The 14130-nt window shown below is 41.2% G+C and overlaps 1 long non-coding RNA gene across 1 annotated transcript in view; it reads right to left on the bottom strand.

Moving 5' to 3' along the window:
* Positions 1-13920, bottom strand: part of LOC309628463 — a 332638-nt gene extending 318718 nt beyond the window's left edge. Inside the window, exon 1 of the long non-coding RNA XR_014244543.1 lies at positions 553-13920. This is a non-coding gene — a long non-coding RNA (uncharacterized lncRNA). The remainder of the gene's footprint in view (positions 1-552) is intronic.
* Positions 13921-14130: the final 210 nt, after the last annotated feature.

Below are 14130 nucleotides of genomic sequence, written 5' to 3'. Positions count from 1 at the left end.
ATATACCATGTTCATGGATTGTAAGAATCAACATTGTGTAAATGACTCTACTACCCAAAGCAATCTACAGATTCAATGCAATCCCTTTCAAACTACCACTGGCATTTTTCACAGAACTAGAACAAAAAATTTCACAATTTGTATGGAAACACAAAAGACCCCAAATAGCCAAAGCAATCTTGAGAACGAAAAGTGGAGCTGGAGGAATCAGTTTCCCTGAGTTCAGACTATATTACAAAGCTACAGTAATAAATACAGTTTGGTATTGGCACAAAAACAGAAACATAGATCAAAAGAACAGGATAGAAAGCCCAGAGATAAACCCATGCACCTATGGTCACCTTATCTTTGATAAAGGAGGCAAGCATATACAGTGGAGAAAAGACAGCCTCTTCAATAAGTGGTGCTGGGAAAACTGGACAGCTACATGTAAAAGTATGAAATTACCGCACTCCCTAACACCATACACAAAAATAAACTCAAAATGGATTAAAGACCTAAATGTAATGCTAGACACTATCAAACCCTTAGAGGAAAACATAGGCAGAACACTCTATGACATAAATCACAGCAAGATCCTTTTTGACCCAACTCCTAGAGAAATGGAAATAAAAACACAAATAAACAAATGGGACCTAATGAACCTTAAAAGCTTTTGCACAGCAAAGGAAACCATAAACAAGACCAAAAGACAACCCTCAGAATGGGAGAAAATATTTGCAAATGAAGCAACTGACAAAGGATTAATCTCCAAGATTTACAAGCAGCTCATGCAGCTCAATAACAATAAAACAAACAACCCAATCCAAACATGGGCAGAAGACCTAAATAGACATTTCTCCAAAGAAGATATACAGATTGCCAACAGACACATGAAAGAATGCTCAACATCATTAATCATTAGAGAAATGCAAATCAAAACTATAATGAGATATCATCTCACACCGGTCAGAATGGTCATCATCAAAAAATCTAGAAACAATAAATGCTGGAGAGGGTGTGGACAAAAGGGAACCCTCTTGCACTGTTGGTGGGAATGTAAATTGATACAGCCACTATGGAGAACAGTATGGAGGTCCCTTTAAAAACTAAAAATAGAACTACCATATGACCCAGCAATCCCACTACTGGGCATATACCCTGAGAAAACCATAGTTCAAAAAGAGTCATGTACCAAAATGTTCATTGCAGTTCTATTTACAATAGCCAGGACATGGAAGCAACCTAAGTGTCCATCATCGGATGAATGGATAAAGAAGATGTGGCACATATATACAATGGAATATTACTCAGCCATAAAAAGAAATGAAACGGAGGTATTTGTAGTGAGGTGGATGGAGTTAGAGTCTGTCATAAAGAGTGAAGTAAGTCAGAAAGAGAAAAACAAATACAGTATGCTAACACATATATATGGAATCTAAGGGAGAAAAAAAAAAGGTCATGAAGAACCTAGTGGCAAGACAGGAATAAAGACACAGACCTACTAGAGAATAGACTTGAGGATATGGGGAGGGGGAGGGGTGAGATGTGACAGGGTGAGAGAGTGGCATGGAAATATATACACTACCAAATGTAAAATATATAGCTAGTGGGAAGCAGCCGCATAGCACAGGGAGATCAGCTCAGTGCTTTGTGACCACCTAGAGGGGTGGGATAGGGAGGGTGGGAGGGAGGGAGATGCAAGAGGGAAGTGATATGGGAACATATGTATATGTGTAACTGATTCACTTTGTTATAAAGCAGAAACTAACACACCATTGTAAAGCAATTATACTCCAATAAAGATGTTAAAAAAAAAAAAAAAGCATAAAGGACTGTCACATAAAACATGATGTGTAGGGTGCCAGAAGAAAGTGTTGAGCGGGTATTCTGGGGGAAATGAGAAGAAAACAAAACAGATCCTGGCATCTGCGGGCTGGTCTGACATTCATAGCTAGACCATGTTTACATCCATCTCCTGCTAGATGTAAACAGTCTCTCAGAACATCAGCATCAGACAAGGTCACTCTGAGATGATCAAACTAGACAAAAACAAGGTCACCGTGCAACACACACAACACCTGACGTCCCCCCTCTTGGCTAAGATGAGTGACTGCTACTTCTTTCCCAGTCACAGCTTTGTTCAAGCTCTAGTCTGCCCTCCCCATCAATAGGAGTCATGAAGACACCCAGTTCTAACATCACTCCTGCTTTCTGACAGCACCCAATCCAGAACACCCATTTCCTATATCCTCCAAATTTTATCCTCCTAAACTTAACCTTATCCTCCAATTTGGGCGTGTTACTTTTCTCTCTCTGGGAAAGATATTAATGGTAGGGTAACAGAACACTTTTCCTCATGACAGATTCTTCTACTAATTTCTCACCGAAAATTTCTAGACCGAAGAGTCCGAGGAAACTCCTACCCAGAAAGGAATAAAGCTATGGAAACTTGAAAACTCATAGTTTCACAGTGTAACATACAAATAATCATCACGTACAAATAAGGGAGAACTTTATTCAGTCAAGAAATTGCAATAGTACAAAGTAGTACAAAGTATAATAATAAATCATAACTGTAAAATAGAAGTCCCATTTTGAGGCTTTTTTGCCCCTCCCTTTCTTTGGTATATTTATTTTTTATATTTATTTTTTTAGTTTTAGCCCAGCCACTATTAAATTTTCCCTAGGTCAAATTGCAATTTTAACTGAGGCAGAGAACTGAGGCAACAGTTTTGCCGTCAACACTGGATAGCTAGCCTACCACTCTGTAAGAGTATCTGGGGCTCTGAAATCGTCATTTCAGTAAACTAGCCATGAAACATTGTTCTACGTCCAGTGCCTAGAAAACCATCAGGATGGGTCTGAAGGTCATCAGGCAGTGGAACTAAGAGATGCTGCCTCTCTCTGCGTCCCCTTGCCAGCCCCTGAATGTGACTCTGCCACTGGGGGCTGCCAAATGATTTTTGCTGGCAAACGCTCATATCTTCTTAGCCTGACAACAATGAGCTCATTATTACTGACCCTCACAAGAAGGGGAAAGCCCACTGCAAACTGTTGTTTCCGACAGTGGCCATGGATTTGTGTAGAGCCGCCCACATTCTCCTGGGCTCACTTGTGACCACTGGTGGAGAAAGGGCATAAGTTCTGGCCAAAAAATAGGTCTGTACAGGGATCAGACCCAGAGTCCCATTAGCACATGCTGTCACTAGCCCCTCTGAGAGCTGAATATAAGACCACAGTAATGAGAATAGGTGTTCAAGAGAAACAAAGAATTGGGGAGATGAACACCAATGAATAGGCATTTAATATGAAGAATAATAAAGTATGCCTTTGGAGAAAAACATGAAAATGAAATAAATATATCATAAAATATTATAAAAACATATACTAGGTCTGTGAATGGTATGGTGTTTATTTTCAAAAATAAGTCAAGAATTAAAGTACTATCTAGCAATTTCAAGTAAAACACACACAGACACATATACACACACACTCCCAAAGTGCCTTTGCCTCAACTAACAGCAGACAGGAGACTTTTCCAATTACTTAACTAATGAGCAGTCTAAACCTTAACTTTTTAAACTAAACTATTAGAGGTGTGTGTGTGTGTGCTCTAATGTTTGTATTTCTTTTTCTTTCTTTTTTTTTTAGTAATTTAGTTACACCATTTGTTATTCACACTTGGTGTCTTTTTTCTTTCTTTTACTATTTATTTATTTATTTATTTTCTTCATTTTTTTGGCTGCGTAGTGTCTTAGTGGCAGCATGCGGGATCTTCGTTGAGGCGTGCGGGATCTTTCATTGCGGCATGTGGGCTCTTTGTTGCAGCGCGTGGGTTTCTCTCTAGTTTGGGCGTGTGGGTTTTTCTTTCTCTAGTTGAGGTGTGCAAGCTCAGTAGTTGCGGCATGCGGGCTTAGTTGCCCTGCAGCACGTGGGATCTTAGTTCCCCGACCAGGGATTGAACCCGCGTCCCGTGCATTGGGAGGTGGATTCTTTACCACTGGACCACCAGGGAAGTCCCTAATGTTTATATTTCAAACAAAAGAGTCTTTGGTCACTGATCTTCTATTAGAATTGCCTCAGTTCTCCACCTCGTTATCTCAGCACAGTATTGGTGGGAGGGAACTTGGAGGTTACCCACATAATCCCCTTCGGTTTGGAAAGAAAAGACCTGGATGGACGTGCGCTTTGATCAGAGAGAACTAGGAGGTGAGCACAGCATCTGAAATCCAGGCTAACACTCACTGCACTACTCCAGGCCAACTGTGCCAATTCACAGCTTAATTATCTAACAAAAGAGAGTGAACAGGAGAGAGAGAAAGTGCCCATCCTTGTGACTTGACTACCTGGGAACATCACCTTATCCTCTCACAGTTTGGGGGGGTCTAAGATCCCAGATAGTTCCATCTGTGTCCCTACAGCCTCAAGTAAAGGATATGAGGCAGTTTATTGGAGCAATATGAGCAGCCTCAAAAGAGACACTGGAAGCGTTTACTTTATAAATCATGTCTTGTTAAGTTAACATTTGAATAATGGCTAGGGATCCATGATCCTTCCATCCAGCCACCTCAATCAATGTTTCTGAGAGCAATGCATGTTCAGAGAGGAAGACCAGGCCAAGGCACTCGTTACCCAGAGGGCTTTGCCCCAAACCTCATGATAGTTTTTCTATTCATGTCAAGGCTGATCCCTAGCCCACACCGAAGGCTCATCTTCATCCTACAACTCAGATAACAAGCAAATCTTAGTTGAAGGAAATGTGCAAGGGAAACGAAGGGAAAGCAAAAGTTTCCTTACTGGGCCTAGAGCTGGGCTGACTTCCCACCACAAGCCTCTTTAGGGCAGGCCAGGCTTCCTAGGAAGGGAAAGTCCAAAATGAGGCCACTGCAAGTCCAAACCTTGAACTCATTGTCTAATTACACAAAAGCTCCATAGTCTTGTCCTGTGGACCAAGAAATAGCCTTGACCTAGATCTATTTTGATCACAACTCCTTTCCTTGGTTGGGTGCAGGAGAAGGAAAGTAAACACAAAACCTAGTACTCCCACCAAAATCAAATCCCCCATTTAACTGTGTGCAGGGTAGACACATCCCAACTGAGACCAGACCTAAATAGAAGCCTGCATACCAGACATCCAGCATCACCTCTTCCCTGATTTGGGTCAATAGAAATAATCTCTCTACCACTATCAAATAGCCGCTTGCCTGTGCTCAAGCAGAGATGATGAAGAGCATTCATCATCTCTCCAAACATGTAATAAAATCCTATACCTGGCCTGGGACTTTTAAACTTTGCTCTAGTTCCCTGAGTCCCAGCATGTCCATTTGGAAGTGGGAAAGAAAAACAGTCTAAACCACTGAGGACAAAAGCAAGCCCCCAAAGCTCTTATTCATTCTCTTGGATTGTGATCCTTTACTTACTTTCAAGCATCTTTTGTTAGTTTTAGTGCATCTAGGCCTGCCTCTCTCCCAGTGGGGTTCCAGTTGTCCTGATACCATGATGGACTAAACACTGAGCAATAACCCACAGGTTCAAAGCACATCATCATCCAGAAAAGGACATGTGGCAAGATTCTGTCCTCCCATCTCCCATAAGCCCACTCTTACTTTCTGAAAGCTTTTTCCATTCATGCTCAGATCCATTTGGTGCCAATTTTTTGAGTAAAACCTGGACAGCACCTCGTTAGGTCAGGTGTCTCTTTGCTTGTCAGGAAGGAAAACCAACATGTAAATAGCCTCTTGTTGCCCATTTTCTGTATGGAAAGTGATTTCTCTCCTGAAAAGTTGCAACAGTCTAGAGTAAAAGCCCGTATGGTCTAGGCTCTGAGTGTATGGGGGTCTTGTTGGGTCTGTGGCCCACCAACAGTTGTTTCCATTTGAGAGAATGGAGGACTTCAATGAAGTGTGTTGTTACAAGTTGACCAGATTTTGCCTCTTGCAGACTCAGACAATTTTAACTACTTAGGTTTCACATCAATGGTAGATAGTCATTGAGTTGAGTGTGGGATCATATCATATAAAGTAGTCTAAATAATTTTTGGAAGAGATGAATCCAGCCTCTTGACATAAGGGAATGTCTCTCCCTCTTTAATGCATTGGCTGTGTTATCCCAGCTATTATGTCTCAGAAGAGTTATGGTTTAACAAACTCTTTTAGTCCTTTAGATACAGGTACATGAAAATCAACAAGATGCCATCCTTCCTGAGAACTAAGACAGCTCTCTTCACCCTGTTGGTAGGCTATTTTAACCCTCTTCAACTCTGAGAAAAGTTTCTCCCCGGCTGCCCTTTTCTAAGTGGTAGAGCTGAGAACAGGACCCCAATTTCCTGGCTCTTGTGGTTTTATCCACAGTTCCTCCTGGTTTTAGAATTACATATACACTTTTGGTGTGCCTCCTTGGCTCCAGCTATGTTATTAAACTATTATTACCTAACAATACTCCCATTAATCACCATGACAGATGGAAACCAGCCCCGGTCATGTTCTCTGAACTCAATGTCAAACAGTCCCAATGCTAATGGAGATGACGCCAGCCATGAATTAGCTCTAAAAGCTTCTGTTTATTCCCTCACCCTCTTTCCTATTACTCTTCACTGCAATGTCTTTTTCTTGTCACAAGACTACATTCTTCTATATGGAACAACTCCTTATGGAATTCTGGGAAATGGTTTTCTGTTGACAGACACCATATAATGATGATAAACGATGAATAAGTCAGCAGTCTTAAAACTGTTATTCCCCTAGCAGCGCGCTTCCAAATACATGGAGTATTTCTCCAGGCTTAAGCAGCGGAAAGCTGCAAACCTGGAAAAATTCACTATTCAACCTCCTTTCACAGACTGAGGAAAAGAAGTGATACTAAACAGAAAATGTAAATCACCTGTGAGGTAATATGCCCCAAATGATGCCTTGAAAGTGTTGAGGGTACATAAACAGTTTCTTTACAAAAGAGCTTTGTTCTGACTTAACTATAAATGAGGGTGTGGGTTCTTCTTGTTTTCCCTGAATAAATTACACCCTGAAGTAAGAGTTCCATATAACGCTGAATGTCTCTCTCCCAAAAGACGTATCGTTTTTTTAAGCTCAGTCATGCATTTGGGCTCTTTTAATTGAAATCCATTTGATATCCTATCTCTTTTTTTTTTTTAAATAAATTATTTATTTATTTATTTTTGGCTGCGTTGGGTCTTCGTTGCTGCATGCAGGCTTTCTCTAGTTGCGGAGAGCCGGGGTTACTCTTCGTTTCGGTACGTGGGCTTCCATTGTGGTGGCTTCTTTTGCTGCGGAGCATGGGCTCTAGGTGCACGGGTTTCACTAGTTGTGGCACGTGGGCTCAGTAGTTGTGGCGCACGGGCTTAGTTGCTCCGCGGTATGTGAGATCTTCCCGGACCAGGGATCGAACCTGTGTCCCCTGCATTGGCAGGTTGATTCTTAACCACTGCGCCACCAGGAAACCCTGATATCCTATCTCTTAAGAAGCTGTTAGATATATAACCCCACACAACCGACTATTAGGTTATTAACAGAAGGAAAACATATAAGAAAGATGCCAGTCCTGAAAAGCATAGGGCAGCTAATAAAATTTTCTCTGCTGCTCCCACGACAGATGCTAAAATCTGAATTTCAAAAGGTGGGTTTGCGTGGGTTTGTTGGATGATATTGTTCTACTCCACTGAGCCCATTAAGAGATAAAAAGAGAAAATATCATAAAGAAAAACACTCCAAACGTTGTTAGTGCTCTTGCTATTAACATCGCTACTGATATCTTGCTATTGACTCGATCATTAAGTACCAAAGGCAGAATAGAACTGCGCCATCCAATAGGGTTACCACTAGCCACAGGATGATTTAAAATTTAAATTAATTAAAACTAAGCAACTTAAACCTAAAATTCAGTTTCTCAGTTACAGAAGGCACATTTCAAGTGTGTAATAGGCACATGTGACTTCATGGCTGCCATACTGGATAGTGCAAATCATGGAACATTTTCATCATTGCAGAAAGTTCAATTGGACAGCAGTGGAGCAGAGTATTCACTCGTTTATCACTGAGTAAATTATTTGCTGAATACGGTTGTGACCAAAACAAAGTTTATGCTCTCAAGGAAATAACATTCTACAAGGGGGAGACAGACAATGAACAGTCAATCAAATAAGTGAATGAGACTGTTTTATCTAGCATTAGTTGCTGTGAGAAAACGAAACCAGGTGATAAGGTAGATAATGACTGGGTTGGGGGGTGAGGCAGGGATGGGGCTGGGGGCTAGTTTGAATCTGGTGGCCATTGAAGCCCTCTCTGAGGAGGTGACATCTAAGCAGAGCCTCAAATGACAAGAAAGAGGCAATCACAGAAATCTGGGGACAGCAATCCAGTCAGAGGCAAGAGGAAAAGCTCAGGCCCTAATGTAGGAACCACTGAGAGCATCTGTAGGGTAGGGAGAAGGCAGCTTGGCCAGCATGTAGAGACAGGAGTGGTGGGCGATGCTGTCAGATCTGTCAGCACAGGCCAGATCCACTAGGGCCCTGCCAGTCACCAGGGAGAGTTCAGATTTTATTCTTCAAGGGACCAAACATAACATTCCCTTAAAGCTCTCAATCTGGAGAAAAAAAAAATACACTGAGAAATAACTCATTCTGTTGTTCCCTCTCCAAAACCAGTTGCCATCAGGAGCATGGTCCAGATTTGCAGGCAGCTGCTGCTAAGAATAACCAAACTTTACTGCCTTTGGTCTGAAAATCATGCAGAATTTTATGAACATCTCATAACTCCCTCCAATACTTCTTAGGAACTATTAAGTATTGTTCATAAAGGGATGAGTAATGAAAAAAATACATCCATTCATACATACAGACATACAAATTAAAACTCACTTAATCAAAGACAGTGAGTGGGTTAGAAGTAAACTTGGCTCAGTGCTTGAGATTGGAACAGATAAGTAGCAGAATCACCCTGCCCATTTACAAGAGAAAATATGCTCATTTGTTTGGATTAGCAGTAGACTAAAAGGACACTTGTATATTCTAGCAATAGGAAAAAAAAAAAACAAAAAAAAACTTTTCAAATCCTTCTTTTACAGCTGAGGAAAACTAATACCCGGAAAAGGCAAGTTCACTTCCAGTGCCACTGGCAAATGATTTTCTACTGCTATCGAAATGAATTAAACATCTTTAAAAGAAGGAAAAATTGGCTTTATTCATGAACTGAGAGAAAACACTTACACATTGGAGATCAAATTGGTTGTTCAAAAACCCCATGAAAGAGCATGCAGTCCACCTCCCCTTCTTCTGGAATCTGTTGGCACCGTCATGCTCTTGGGGACACAGAGGTTGCCCACAAGTTGTCCCAAGTGATCAGGGAGAGGTGAGAGCACTAAAGCAGAAGCCAAGGAGACCCCTTGATTTCATATGACATCTCAAGGGACAGAGGTTCACTCTTGACAGACAGAAGGTGGACACAAGCGAAGGTGATCCCTGTAAAATCTTCTTTCTAAGATTTAAGACAGGCCCGGGGCACAGCTAACCATAGCTTCCACCAAAACTGGGGGAAAAAACCAAAACATAAAAAAATGAGTTTTTACCTTATTTCTCTTTTGTCCTTCTCTCATGACTCAGTGTCTCACACAATCAGCCCCAGTGCCTTCTTCATTTTTCTTTTCAACAAATGGTCTCATTAGTGACATTACTGTCCAATTTTTTGCACACTTATTATACCAGCTCTTTCTTTTTCAAACCTTTTATATAGAACTCTCAAGTTTGAAATTACAGGCACCTAAAGTAAATAAATACTTTTCCTGCTTTCAAAAAACCTTGTTCTAATTAGGCGGTTCATTTTTACTGTTGCTGTTGGAAAGCTGTTTTCTCTCTGTGAGAATCGGATGTGCAAAAAAACACAAGTTCTGATTTTTTGGAAATTTGTCAATGTCCGATTTTGTGTTTGTTACCTGGCTAATGCTTGTGGAGAGTGAACTGAAGGGGCCACGGAGGATACATGGTTAGTGATTAAAGGAGTAAGACCTATAGGTCAGACCCTTCCGAAGGCTGAAGGGCCAGCCCAGCCATAAGGTAAGATGCTTATGTTTCTGAGCACCTAGTTTCCTCACTAAAACGAAGACAACGCTGACCATTGGCTGGTTGCCAGAGTGGAGTTAATGTTCAAAACACAAATCAAGGTCCTTAGAGAGGTTGTCAAATAGACAAACACACCAACATGAATTAACTCTTTCTTCCCACTTATTTTTGAAATATAGTCCATTTCTTCCACATGTTTATGGGGACTCAAAACATGATCGAAGTGAATAATCATTCTAGATTATGGTGAAACTATACAAAGTGTCATTACCAAACATCTCTAGGGAAGGACATAGGGCTTCAGGGAACCAGACTGGATTCCACTCAGGGCTGAATCCTGCCTCTGAGGATCACAGCCCGTGAATTAAGAACAGACCCAAAGTGACTCAGCACCTCAGCACAAGCCGTGCGCGTGTGTGTGACCTCAGACCCCAATTGTGAGTCACCAGGCACAGCAGAGCCCAAAACAAAATCCGAGTAGAGTATACCACGGACTCTGGACAAAAATGGAATATCCCAACTGGATAACCAAACTTTTACCACTGAGTGCAACGCTGCTGAGATGCTGGAAATGGTGGTGGGGGCCTGTCACCTGTCCTGCTGTAGGTAAACTTTATTCACAATAATTTATTATTAAAAAAAAAAATAAAAACCACAGAATGCACCTTACAATAGGTATAGTAAAAATTGCCCGTGTTTGCAAAGACCATCTAACAATTAATTAATTAGATGCTAATTATTAGATGCTAATAATTAAATTAAATTAAAATGCACTAGCCCCACCCCCAACCCCATGATGAACAGACAGGAATAAAAATAATACGTCTTCCAGCACCAAAAATTTCACCACAATCATTTGGGTTGAAAGCTCCGAAATCCGGAAGACTGGATGAGGAAATGAAATCTCTTCCATGCCCAAGTTTAATATTTTCTGTAGAGGATGTGGTTTTATCCATTGTCAATCCCAAGGCTCACTGGAACACACTTTTCAAATTTGTCCAGAAAATTGTCAACAGGTTGCCCATAGTTGCCCTGTCCTTCCTGGGTTGTTGTTCCTTGTGGTATTTTGCAATAACTCATAAATAAGTCGCCTCACCACTATCTCTGTTCTAAAAAGTAAACTGCATTTTTCTTCTGTTTTGGAAAAAACTAAAGTTTTTCAAAACAACAGAGTCACCAGATCAAAGAGGACTGATCGTGTATACACGCCCAGGAAAGCCACTCCTCACTGAGTCACTGGGTCCTGAATGAACGTTTTTGCAAGTGCCCTTTTCCATGGGCACAGCACAACACAATTTAGACCCATGTCTCGTGGCTCAAGTCTCTTGTGTGTGTGTGTGTGTGTGTGTGTGTGTGGTGTGTGTGTGTGTGTGTGCACACATGTATGCACGTGTGCAGTCAGAAAGAGAGATTATATTCAACCAAATGCATGACATTTACAAGACAGTAACACTTAAGATTCTTCACTTCTGGAACCCTTCTACGCTGTTGGTGGGAATGTAAATTGGTATAACCACTTTGGAGAACAGTATGGAGGTTCCATAAAAAACTAAAAATAGAATTACCATATGATCCAGCAATCCCACTCCTGGGCATATATCTGGAGAAAGCCATAATTTGAAAAGATACATGCATCCCAATGTTCATAGTGGCACTATTTACAATAGCCAAGATATGGAAACAACATAATGTCCATTGACAGAGGAATGGATAAAGAAGATGTGGTACATATATACAATGGAATATTACTCAGCCATAAAATAGAATGAAATAATGCCATTTGCAGCAACATGGATGGACCTAGAGATTATCATACTAAGTAAAGTAAGTCAGACAGAGAAAGACAAATATCATGATATCACTCATATGTGGAATCTAATGTTTTAATGATATAAATGAAAAGACTCACAGATTTTGAAAACAAACTTAAGGTTACCAAAGGGGAAACGTGGTGGACGGGAGGATAAATTAGGAGCTGGAGATTAACATAAACACACTACTATATATAAGATAGATAACCACCAAGGACCTACTGTGTAGCACAGGGAACTATACTCAATATTCTGTAATAACCTATATGGGAAAAGAATCTGAAAAAGAATGAATATATGTATATGTATAAATGAATCACTTTGTTGTACACCTGAAACTAACACAACATTGTAAATCAACTACACTCCAATAAAATTGTTTAAAAAAGATTCTTGACTTCTACTTGGAAGATGTGTTTGTTGATGGAGAAGACACAGAGAGAAATTCTAGAGAAAGTCAGGCATCAAGTAATAAATCCTTCCAAATTTTATAATCCCTCATCAAGTCAGCTGCCTTGTTCATTGATGCTCGAAATGTTCTAGCATCAAGGGGAAATAAAGATAGAATGTCAAACTGGCTGATGCTAGGACTAGTCAAGACTAGAATCTCTCAGAAAGTGATAGCTTCCATTAATTTCAATATGAGAATGATTTCTGCAGTCAAAATGTTTCAAGCCTTCTGTAGCTGAACTCCATTCCCTTCCTCATACAAACTCCCCATCACCCCTGCCCTCACCTGGCTGGGCCTTGTACAAGTTTGTCTCTGACACTCCCAGGCTCTGGGTACCGTGGTTGGCCTCACTTGGTGGCATCTCTTCCTACCTTATTTTGTATTCATCCTTCTCCCCAGGGAAAGTGCTTTAGTTCTCACCTCTGAATACTTTTAAATAAACATTTATTGAGCACCTACCATCATCAGTTCCTACATTAGATGCTGTTGTCGGAGACCTAAAGATAAATAAAGCATTTTAAGGAGCTGACAGTCTACTAGGAGCAGAAAACAAGGAAAGAATTACTATAGTGCAAGACAGAAAAAGTGCAAGCAAAGAATAACAAAAATAAATGACTCATTCCTTAACTAGGTTAATTTGGGCATTTCTTGGGTGGTGATTAGCCAAATCTTCACTGACCAAGAGGACTTCAATTGGAGAAGGAGTGAAGGACATTCCAGACTGAGGAAGCAGCATTGATCTTGGAGAGGCAGCAGTGAGCGGTGGCGTGAAGCGAGATCTTAATTCTTTGCCCAGGTATTGAACCTGGGTAGTCTGGATGAAAACCAGGAATCTTAGCCGGCAGATCCCCTGGCTCTTGTCCCCAGTGAAAAGTGAATTTCTCAAGGAGGCAAAAATTAAAAACAGGTACAAAGCTTATTATTAGAGACATAGCAAAACAACAAGTGGGAGAGCACACAGAGAAACAGTTTAGTTAAGACAAAAGCAAGGCAGAGATGCACACCCGGAGAGAAAGGGTGTGGGCCTCCCCTGTAATGAGGAGGAGAACAGTAAAGAGGCAGTTAAATCATTTATATAGGGCAGTTCTTCCCTGTCTTTGTTTACCTTTGGCCAATTATCTGGTTTCTTTTTCCACACCTGACCTGCCCTAGGGCCCTCACCAATATGTGTGTGCAACTTTTTTCCAAGATGGATTCCAGCCCAGAGGCCTATGGGGCAGCCTTAGCATCATATATTATGGTGGTGTCCCCTCCTTTTTGACCCCCAAGGAGCCTTTCTGCACATGTGCAGTGTCTCCCTTGCCCCAAGGATGGGAAATATATGACCTATTGATCTTTTCCTCAAACAGGGTTTAGCCCCTCTCTGTTCCTACCACGACTGTTAACTTTAAGGCGTCCTCAGGAGACAAACCCTAGCTATTTACCCTGTTTCTGTTGTTACTTCCATTTCGTAGAGCAAACAGGAGGCTGGTTATAAATATCTAACCTGGGGCCCACCTACCTCCTGTCTCAGGAAATGCAAACAGGAGGCTAGTTGTAAGTGTCCGGCCTGAAACCCACTTTTTTCCTGCCTCAGCCTCAGCCCTTAGCACATAAAGTACCAAGAAATGGCCATAAGTCCAGGGAGGGTGGTAAATAGTGAAATTTATGCATAAATGTTGATCAGGAGATTTAGGGAAAGAAGATGGAGAGCCTTAGATGCTGTGCTCAAGAGATGTGCAGCCACTGAAAACTTCTGAGGCAGATTATCCCGGCAGCACTGGGAAGGAGGGCAGGAAAAGGCCCCCCTGGGAACAGAGTTGGATGGCTGACAGTACTCA

Source organism: Balaenoptera borealis (genome assembly GCF_965194805.1).
Source record: "Balaenoptera borealis genome assembly, chromosome: 4".
NCBI classification, from domain to species: Eukaryota; Metazoa; Chordata; class Mammalia; order Artiodactyla; family Balaenopteridae; genus Balaenoptera; species Balaenoptera borealis.
Note: the sequence above shows the minus strand (reverse complement) of the source record. Positions and strands in the feature narration are given on the sequence as shown.